The following is a 10865-nucleotide window of genomic DNA, read 5'->3' as shown; positions in this document are numbered from 1 at the left end:
TTACATACTGGGGCTTTAAAATGGAGGGTGTTTAGGTAAGAATTATTTTTCTAGACATATTTTGGAACAAAAACTAAAAATGACAACATTAATGACCAAATTTTCCTTTAACATTTATTTTCACATTTTTTAAGTTTTTATACTATATAATTGTGAGGCAGACAGGAATGTGAAGAGAAAGACAGAGAGCACTAAGCATTTTAGTAATAATACACAAATACACACAGTATGATCATGTCTATACGGCTTAACACGTTGACATGTGCGACAAAACCTATCATGGCATTATCCTTAAAAAAACATGAATGGATGTGAAATTTCCTAATGTCTAACTCACTGGTCACTATTTAATGTACTTTACTCTTTTTCACCAACATGTCCTGTTGTTTGGCTTCATTTCAAACTTCATTTCAAACTCCACAACAGAACACTCTATTAAGGTAGACTAAGTATTCACATAACTAAGGCGCTCAATTCAGGAAGTTTGATATGTGTGCAGGAGCTGATAATTCACAAATGGGTTTGTACATGAGCAAGACCATTCATTTTGTAATCAACATGAAATCTTTCAACATTTACTTTTAATTAATCAAATAAAAATATTTAGTAGTCATCATATCCTTGGTTTTTACTTCTATTTAACAGGTGGTTACAGGGAATATAGGGGGTAGTAAAATCATCCAGTCAAATTAACAATACTGAATAAAAAATTAGGCCTGGCTACTTTGGGTCTACATCCAGTCTGTATGACATCACAGTCATTCAGGGTCTGAATGTTTGCAGATATTTCATGATAAAATGTCATGTCACAATTTTAGAGGCTGGGCCAAATGGCTCTGCTCTACTGCACTATTACACCTTAGTAACACAGTTTGATATTACAACGTCAGCAAAAGAGACAGTATTCAAAACTTACACAGACAAGTTTTATAAATGTTTTCCATTAATTGGAAATGGATCATTTGTATGCTGGAATAAATATTTGAACCTCATCAGCTAAGAGGACATGACCTAACGGTACATCAACAGCACATTAAAGCACAGAGATAAGCAGACAGGACGTGCATCAGTTCACGATCTGAGCACACCATTAAGTCCACAATACCTACAACCTCCTCACACACACACACAAAATCACAAGACATTTATGGACCAACGTGACTGCAATAATGATGTTTGAGTAAAGACAGTAAAGAGTCTATGTCTCTGTACTTCCAAGCAATGCAATATTCTGCTGCTCAGGTTACAATATCTGTGACTGTCACAGGAGATGTACTAAATGATACAGGTATAGCACTAAATTGAAAAAAAAAAAAAAAACATGATTAACAATACAAAATGTTCCTTTTTTTTTTAAAGTTTGAGTAATCATCATGACATTGACATCTGACCCTAACAAATGTAAAGCCTGTATATTTCCGAGGTATGTGATGTTGTTTAATGCACCATTGTACAATAAATCTACCAACTTTGAATGTTTTTAATTTTAAGAGAATTTAAAAAAGTTCAATGTTTTTAATGGGTGGACTTCAACTTTAATTTAGCCACAGCTTAAATATTTCTTAACTAGTGGGCTCCACACCAGTGTGCCAGACTTACAGTACACTTAATACATACAACCATTATGTTCTCGTGGCTGGAAATGACACTTGCACTGGTTAATGATTAACAACCTATACTTACATGGCTTAAAAAGGACACGTTTATTAGTCATTCTGTGATATCAGTCATAAAGGAGACCTAATTAACTAGGTGAGTTAGTAAGTGAGCATGTGAGAGCCGTGTCACCTCAACTACTCTCTTCAAGAGATATTATTAGTACCACTTTTGTAGTATTAGGCACAGGTTTGCATACTGTAAGCTAAGCATAAAGGCCACATCATGACAAAAGCCAGGATATGATGTCTGATACAAAACAAATATTGTGTTTAATTTAAAAGCACTGTAAAGGTACGGCAAATGGACTGATAAAGATGCAGTCACTTAGCAAATGGAAGGAAAGAAGTATTGCAACTGAGTATTTCAGATAGTGAATAGTCTGCAAATCCTGTTTTTAAATGTATCGAGCATTCATATCCCACAAAACAGTTAACAATTCAAATTTAAACAACAACCAAAAGTGCAAATTCCCTAAGATATTGTTTACATGGCAAGGAAAAGTTGAAACGTCTCTTGAGAAGCTGGAATCCATGGATGTTTAGTATTTTTATGTGATTAGGTGATTTAAGCCATAAACAAAGAATTAATCCGTTATTAAATTTGCAGGTAATTGTGCAGTGCTAAGACAGAGAATGGCATTGAGAGGGGATTAGACATAAATGAGATGAAGTGGACAAAAAGAGCATGGGAAACAACAGGCTGGTGCACAGAGGTCCTTCATGTCACCCGGACAACTGGGAGAGCTATATCTGGACAGCAATTCCACATGAGAAGAAAGTGGTCACAAAAAGCCAAATACCAATCACTCACTCTCAAAAGGGTCTGCTGCTCTGTTCACTCAAAACTTAGTCAAATCTGCTCCGAGAGGGAGACACAAAACTTTATGTTCCAACTATCCAGCAACTCAGAGTTAAAAATTAGGCAAGTGTAACAGTGTCAGGCTGCTGAATTACTGACTGCCATGACCTTTCAAACTGAATTGCTACTAAGAGACCCAGAGCCAAGGTTAAAATAATTATTCCAGACTGCAAATTCCCATCAACGAAAATCAAAAGCTCTCCCATGTTCTGATGATTTTTTGGGGCTTAAAAGACTACAATTATTTTCTGCTACAGTAACACATTCAGAGGAGCCAGCGGGCTTAGGCACTTTAGGGTGCACTTTGAAACAACTTAATTCATTTGAATGTCCTAAAATACATGTTGTAGCCTACTCTTGATGTCTTGATTGTCTTTTTAATTTTTATGTGTACGTGAGCAGAGGCACATGAACAGACAGTATCTTCTTACAACCAGCATACCTGATTAAACGGATGCTCAGCTGGATTGCATTCAGTGTGTAACACACACACACACAGAAAACACATAGCTACTGTAGGTATTTTGCTGTGTTGAATTTAGAAACAGATGAACATGAATAAAAGAGGAAGTCCTCCTCTCACTCTCACATCTGATCTGATCCTTCACAGACAAACTGAGAAAGTTTGTAAAGTTCAAACAGAAAGTCAAATTGCGCGGTACATCTAACCAACATGGTTGGTTCAAATGAGACGAGCCTTAAGCAAAATTGTTAAATGGCCATAATTGATTCAAATAATGCAAAGCAATGAGGAGTCTTATGGTGGGAGAGCACACTTTTTTTCTTCTTTTTTTGACAAAGTTAGGAACAAACAAAACAACCTTTCATTTGGTTCATCTTTGTTGATATGACAGGTATCAGGAAGGGAAACGAACATACAAGTAAAGGTTGTGGCTATATTAAGGCTGATCGACACAGAGTCCAGCAACAGACACAGCATGCTAAGATGCTAATAACACTGAATTAGCCCATCAGCTACAGTACTGTTTAAATAACTGAAACAGACTTACTGTGCTGCTACAGTAGTTATCGTAGCATGTGATGATCTATGGAGGGGAGGTGCTGTCCTTTTAAGTTGAACCCCATCAAATTAAATCATTTCTGTTGCTAGTGCTGCTTCACCGGCCGGTGTCCTGTCCTGAGTGTGTCCTGTCAGCGGGAGAGAGGGAGAGAGCAACAGTGAGACCGGCTGGAGGTGGAGCTGAAGGAGAAATCAAAGAGGGGGGAGGGACATGCAGAGAAAGGCGTGCTTATTGTGTATATGGACACAGTGAATATAGCAGAGAAAGGTGTGCTTATTGTGTATATGGGACACAGTGAATATAGCAACTTATGAGAAGAACAAGGCAGTGATAGGCTATGTGAGTCAGCAATTATCAAGGATATTATTGTAATGAGGCAGCAGGTCAGAGTTTTCCTCTTCCTGGTGGACACAGTCATCTGCAGTTACTCCAAAGCTCCAGGATATGTTTTTTATTGTATAGCCAAATTAGATTTACAACTGTAGCTAAGCCTTTATCACAGAGCCAACTGTTTTCCAGCACTGCTAGTGACTGATTTACAGTACAGATAGTTATCAGTGATTAATTATCATATGAACAAACTTTTTTGTTGTGAAGCCCTCTCTACATTAAACAGATATCTTTATATATGTGTGAATGTGCCGTTTATAACATGAAAGATTCCTCAGAGCGTCTACCTTGACATTATTTGGACTCATGTCCTCATGAACGTTTACAATTTAAACACATCTTAGAGGTTAAAACACTGATATTTATTTATAGACAAAAGCACTACTGTGTACAGGATAAATTTAACATGCGGCTCACAGAGGCCGCTACTGTTTGTTAAATCTGGCTTAATGTAATACTGGGGATAAGTCACAACAACAAAATAATAACAAGAGTAGTGGGAATACATGAACACAGAAACTAATGCCACCACTGTTATTGCTATCTAACTGTCTTCCTTTATGTTCTGCGTCACATAGCCATCATACTATACCAAGAAAGGAAAGGCTGATCACTATTTCACTTTGACAACAACCGACATTTGTAGTTTTTTTTCTGCTCTGCATGTTTACAGTGTAATTATCAGTCAGTCTTATTTAAGCATTGCAAGTTCACCAAAAAAGGACATTGTGGTTTCTAATGGATCTGGCACTTCTTCTTCTAAAATAGAAACAAGACTCCCACCTCCATGTTATCTCAGATGACACCTGATACAGCCATATCACAAAGAGAAAGAGAAACAACATTCAATGACCTCACTCATGATGTTTTCTAAAAACATAAGTAGCTTGAAATGTTTCAACTTTGCTGAACTCTCTGAGCTGAAACTATTCTTTGGGAGTAATCTTAGTTTTTCAGTCTTGGAACTGAAACTAGATGTTGCCTTGCTGTGATTTCAGTCACAATACATCTGCAGGAACTAAAACCGAGGGAGAACAGACAATCAAAATTACCCAGAGATTAAAACTGTGATGTTAGTCAGAGCTGGGATGTAGCCTAACTGTGTTTTTTCATTTCTTCACTGCATTTTTCATCCTCAACCAGAATCAGGTCTTAGCCTCTGTCATAAAATGCTCTCACAAGACTTCCATCCAGTTTTGGTTGATATAATCAGGAGGAATAAACCTTTGGCAAGAGAACAAGTCGCCAGTGTTCCCTCTAGATTTTGTTTCTAGACGGTGTAGTGGCGCCAAGGCCAAAATGTTTCTTCTTTTTTTAAAGTATAATTATTTAGGCCAAATAACAAGTTATTAATGTTGCCATTTTTTTTAAAAAGAAGCCGAAGAAACATAGAGGCGGCATAGAAGGAAAAACACAAAGACACGTTATTCTATCCCTTTGTCATAAGAATTGTAATCCTATACCTACTTAAAGCAATACTTACCGATCTGGCATTTCACTCAGCACAGCACAAACATTTGAAAATCAACAGCTCCACCTCCCTCACAAGTCCCACCCATAGACTGTAAAAAGAAGGTCCCACCCACCTCTCCCTCCTGCCGCATCTCCACGAGCCCCCTCCCTCCCTGCTGCATGCGTTGGCATGGCAACGGTAAACAGAACAGGAACGCGAGTGAAACGGGAACAACACAAACAAACACAACACCGGAGTTTTAAACCGTATAAACGGACTCAGTGATGATGACTGATGAGTTTTATAATAAACTGTTGTTAGCCTACTGCTACTGGAGACGCAGGGGAAGTGATTGTTACAGATTACAGTTCTCAACGAGCCGGGCTGGCGGCCGGACCAGCGCCACCTGATGCGCTGGTTCATGGCCAAAATAAATCCAGACCGAGCCGAGTCGAGCCGCGCCGGTCCGGAGTTCAACCGGGTCCGGACCGCTGAGAACTCACAGAGCTAAGGGAGCTAACAGTAGCCTAGCCCACTAGCCGTTAGCACTGGATGCTTTATAGAGTATCACTCGGGGCTGATCACTATCAACGTTACAATATCAGACATGAAACTCCGCGACCAGCTGCGGCTGCAGTAATTGGTCTTTTAAAAAACTATTTATTTCCAAAAACCTTCTTTCTAGTGTGTGTTGTGACTCTAGTCTCCTCTGCTCATGTCCTGCAACTGCTCTGTCAATAAGCGTTCTTCCTGGTCGGGAGGGGGGAGAGGAGGAGAGGGGTGCACAAAGTGATTACATATTAAGTAGGTTCGGTCGCTCGTCAAATCTTATTAATCGGACCGAATAATATTATTGGTCAGACTTTTCTCAGAATTATATGAGAATGAAAAAATGATGAGTTTTTAACCCTGTTGGGTTTCTCTTACATTTTAATGTATCATCAGATTATTAATAGCATTTTAACTTAGACAAAGAAATGTGCAAAAGTTCCAGAAAGGTAAGTATTGCTTTAACTTGAGAGTTCATATCACACTGATATATCATAGCCAGACTTCATTGTAGTTTGTGTTGAGTTAACAGTCTGTCCCTGGCATGTCACATCTCAACCAACTGAGTGCAGCACACAGTGAATAATGTGCAGTTTACACACAAAGGTGGCATTCATCTCCCATTAGCGCATGTGTACATACTGTAGGGTGCACATCACCTTCTGTCAGTCTGTGCTCTACAGTGTAAATAAAGGGTCAGCTACAGTACACTGCACCCAAGCTGTTGGGCTACTGCAGGATGAACAGGAGGGAGATGACTTCACCAACTTCCAGCCCTGGACTGTTTGGACAGAGGAGGGTTTGAAGATGAAAGGCGACGCTTTACACCGACAGGCTGTAATAATTAGCTACAGTCAAAAGTTACTGTGTTTGCTGTAACAACAGAAACTCGTCCTGATAAATGCTCACACACAATGAGGCGGCAGTTATAATGGTGATGAGAAAATAATTGGCAAAAAAAAAAAAAAAAAAAAAATAACCGGAGGTCAAGCCCCAGTCTGACTCGTTAGCAACAACTACACTGTGTCAAACAACAAATTGATACAAATGACAACAAGTGTCTCATTAACCTCGGGTCAAAGTGTCGCAGAGAGGCCGTGGTTAAAGCAGAGGAGCCAAAGCTTTAGTTTGGTGTTTGGAGGATGTTATAAAGTGGACAACTGGAGTCGTACCGTCCACTTCCACCCACGGAGAGAAGAAGGGAGGAGGAAACCCACCCTGCGCGGCGCTGCTCAAATATCCCCGCATCAAGTTTGAACAATGAAAGAAAGAAACACAGCACAGCGACAGGTCTACAACAGAGCTGTGAGTGAAATAAACACGAGAGGTAAAGAAACAGGGAAGGGGTTAAACTTACGTGTTGCTTTCATTCGTGTCTATTCAAGGTCGCGGTCAGAGCTGAAGTCTCCCCGCAGCAAACTTGAAACTCAGCTGTCACAGCGGCTGGTCCGCTCTGTGTTCCATTTGGTCATCTCATGAGCGGGGCATCATGGGATATGTAGTTCTGTGTAAAAAAAAATAAAAAATAAATAAAAAGGGGGGGGGGGGGGATACATCATCCAACAGAAAAAGTGAGTAATTGTAGTTGTATAGAAAAGTAGAAACCCCAAAATTTGACACTGACTTTTGCACAATTAGGGATCTATTTAAAGATTTTGGCTTTAATCCTGCATTGTAGCCTGACTTAGGCTATATCTAGAGTAGGCTAAATATCACTCTTTTCTGTGTAACATATCTGAGATATAATAGACTAGACTCTCATGTGGTAACAGAAGCAACTGGTCACATGCAAAGTATTTTAAGCAAGAGAACTCACATCACACCATGGATATTTATGGTTAAACTGATAGAGCCTGCATTCATGTGCAGGTGACGTGACGTCCATCCTCAACTCTTGTAGATAATCTGACGTTGAGTCTGCTAACAGACAAATGACAATTAATTGTTAATTTAACTAGTCCCTTTGGAACAGAGATCTTCACAAGCCTGACATCTGTCTGTGCTATAACAAGAACATCTGTAGTTATTTTTAGCTGTCACTCTTACTTTATCAGGATCCCCCAAAACAGACTCTCATGTGTGACCGGAGCAAATGCTGAGCTATTTTAACCCAGAGAGACATGCACCAAACCAGCCCGAGAATGTGCACAGGCGCCCTCACACACACACACACACACATACACGCATCTGATCGGCCCAAAACAGATGTCTCTTGTCTTGATTGTGCGAGTCTCTGTCTACCTCTAGTGGTAAATATCTGAATGAACCAAAATATTGTACAATGAGTGGTTCAAAAGACCTGCCTCTCTAAACCTTTGTGCATACCTACATCAAAACAAATTAATTATAGCTTAATTTTGATCATTTGTAGTTAATGTGGCCACATTTGTTTCAAAAATGAACTGTCAAGCTCATCTTTTTATAGATAATGTCATAATGAGATTCTCTAACTGAATAGGGGGGAAAATGACAAACCAGACCTATTATATTGTTTTATTTTATGTTCTTGCTTCAGTTAGACTTACCTCAGTCTCACATCCTCAGCAATTGCCAACAGCCACAAAAACAGTCTTTATTACTCAAAGAGCAGACCATCTCTCTCCTGGCACAGGTGGTGCGCTGCAGCTCAAATGTTTCAAAGTATTCCTCAGTGGGCAGCCAACACCATCCCCTGCATGTCTTCCATTTGTAGGTGATGATTAATAATTTACCAGCCTCCATCAGTCCACTGAGCGAGTGGTCTGCTCCAGGCCACTTCCTCTCCCAAGGACAATGGGGCCATTTCCTGCGGGGTGTGAGTGAGGCAGAGGACCAGAGAGAGCCAAACAGGCAAGTATTGTACAGCAGGGACATCATATCAGTGTGTCCTGCCCTTGGAATAAAAGACAGAGTTGGCCATACAGGGAGATTCATGGTCTGTTTGCTGAGAGGTTACAGGGCAAGACTGGAGCCAAATCTGCCAGACTCCACTACAGACATCTTTTGACTCCAGGATTTTCCAAGAATTTCTCAGACATTTATCTGACTTTGTAGACGCATGTGTGTGCTGTTTTATATTATAGAAACGGAGAAAAAGAACATATGGAGAACCTTTTGCAAGTGAGTTCGATTAGTGTACCTATAAGCAGCCTCAGTGAGACTGAGCTGCTTCAACACAAAAATAACTGACAAAAAAATCAACGGCAAATGAGGCCACATTACCAAAATGTGAATATTAAATCAGTGCTGAAACCAAAAAGACAGGTGGTTTTGACTGGGCCAGCATGAGCTGCAGTCCCACACGAATCCCACTCTTTTAATTCCTGGCTAATTTTCAAGATAAAGAGGCTGCTGTGTTTCAAAACAATGGCACCATTGATGTCACTGCAGCCCCTGTGTTCACTATCCAGGGATATCAGAGAAAGCCAACACAAGTCAAGTCAAAGAAGAGACAGGGTCACAGTTTAGAAAGAAAAAAAAAAGGAGATTCCGATGCTCAGGTTTGGGGATGTGAAAGCAATGTCTCATTCACTGGGTAGTAAACATGAAGCCCCTGCAGACACACATGAAAACCCAACAAGGGCAGTTGGGCCTGAAGCTATATTCACTTACTCTGACAAACATAGTGGCCTATATAATCACGTATAGCAGCCCAGCATGTCTGGTCCCCCTCCATCCCTGTCTCTTTTAGTCTAGAAGGCACAGATGATGACTGTCACAATGGCCACATACGAGGGGGCCGTGACAGTTCGCCCCAAGGCAGGACATGGAATACAGCCTGACCTATCTGAGCCTGTCATCCACTCTGATCCTCTCAGACATCTAAGTTTCCGTGTACACTTTTTTTTTTTTTTTTTTTGCTGTTTCAGACTGAAGTGCACCTCATCTAAAAGCAGAGGTTTTTTTTTTTACTTCACAATCTTTAAATGGGAAAGCAACAAACAGATGCATCTTTAGCAACCTGCAGTATTTTATAAACCAGGTCCTCTTTTTGTCGGTGCAGGGAGGAGCACAGATATTGTCGCAGTGGTGCACTCAGTTATTAGGTTCTCTGTTTTAAAAAAAAAAGCTAAACCTAAATTATGGGACCTCTCAGAACTTCCTATGTCCGTTCATTAGAAACCTCGTACACACATGTTCTGTAGTTCCCTTTGTAGTTGTAGCTCTTTATAAACTGCTTATTTGTATTTAACAACCCATTGTGACTAGGAGTGTCTCATATAACACTCGTGTAATTAAGTTAAGCACTCACATGTTAAATGGAAAGTTTGTCATTAAAGTTGCCGGTAATGTGTAAAGGATTATTGGATTAGTTAGTCTTCTGACAGAAAATGACAGTGACAACTTTTAGAATGGATACATTTCCTTTTCTTTTTAAACGTCTCCTCCCAAATCCACTGTCTAAAATGTGAATATTTTCATATTGTATTATAGTAGGTGGGTTCCCATATTGATTGAAGCTGCAACGATTTGTTTCATCATCACAGTATTTTGGAGGAATTTGGCTGATTTCACAATGCATTTCTACAGAACAAACTGTGAATCAGAGGCTCAATATGCCAAGGAGGAAACATTTATCTATCTATCTATCTATCTATCTATCTATCTATCTATCTATCTATCTATCTATCTATCTATCTGTCTATCTGTCTGTCTGTCCTGCCCACAGACCTTTGCTGCACAAAAGCTATTGTCTGACAAATAAGAAAACCTCACAGTGTCCATTGGTCTACTCCATCAAACACCTGAGAAAGGAACCCATATAATAGCTTCTATCTGTTCCTCTCTCGGCCATGTGACGGCGCGGTGTTTCCTGGCTGCATGACTCACCCCGTTGTCTGGTTTCGTGTTGTAATCAAGGTGTGGTCGGTCGTCATTCAGGTGCAGGAAGTGTTTGCACAAAACGAATAAAACGTTACATTAGGTATTAAAGGAAAATCTTCTCGAGGCACTCA

This window comes from Trachurus trachurus (assembly GCF_905171665.1).
Source record: "Trachurus trachurus genome assembly, chromosome: 1".
NCBI classification, from domain to species: Eukaryota; Metazoa; Chordata; class Actinopteri; order Carangiformes; family Carangidae; genus Trachurus; species Trachurus trachurus.
Note: the sequence above shows the minus strand (reverse complement) of the source record.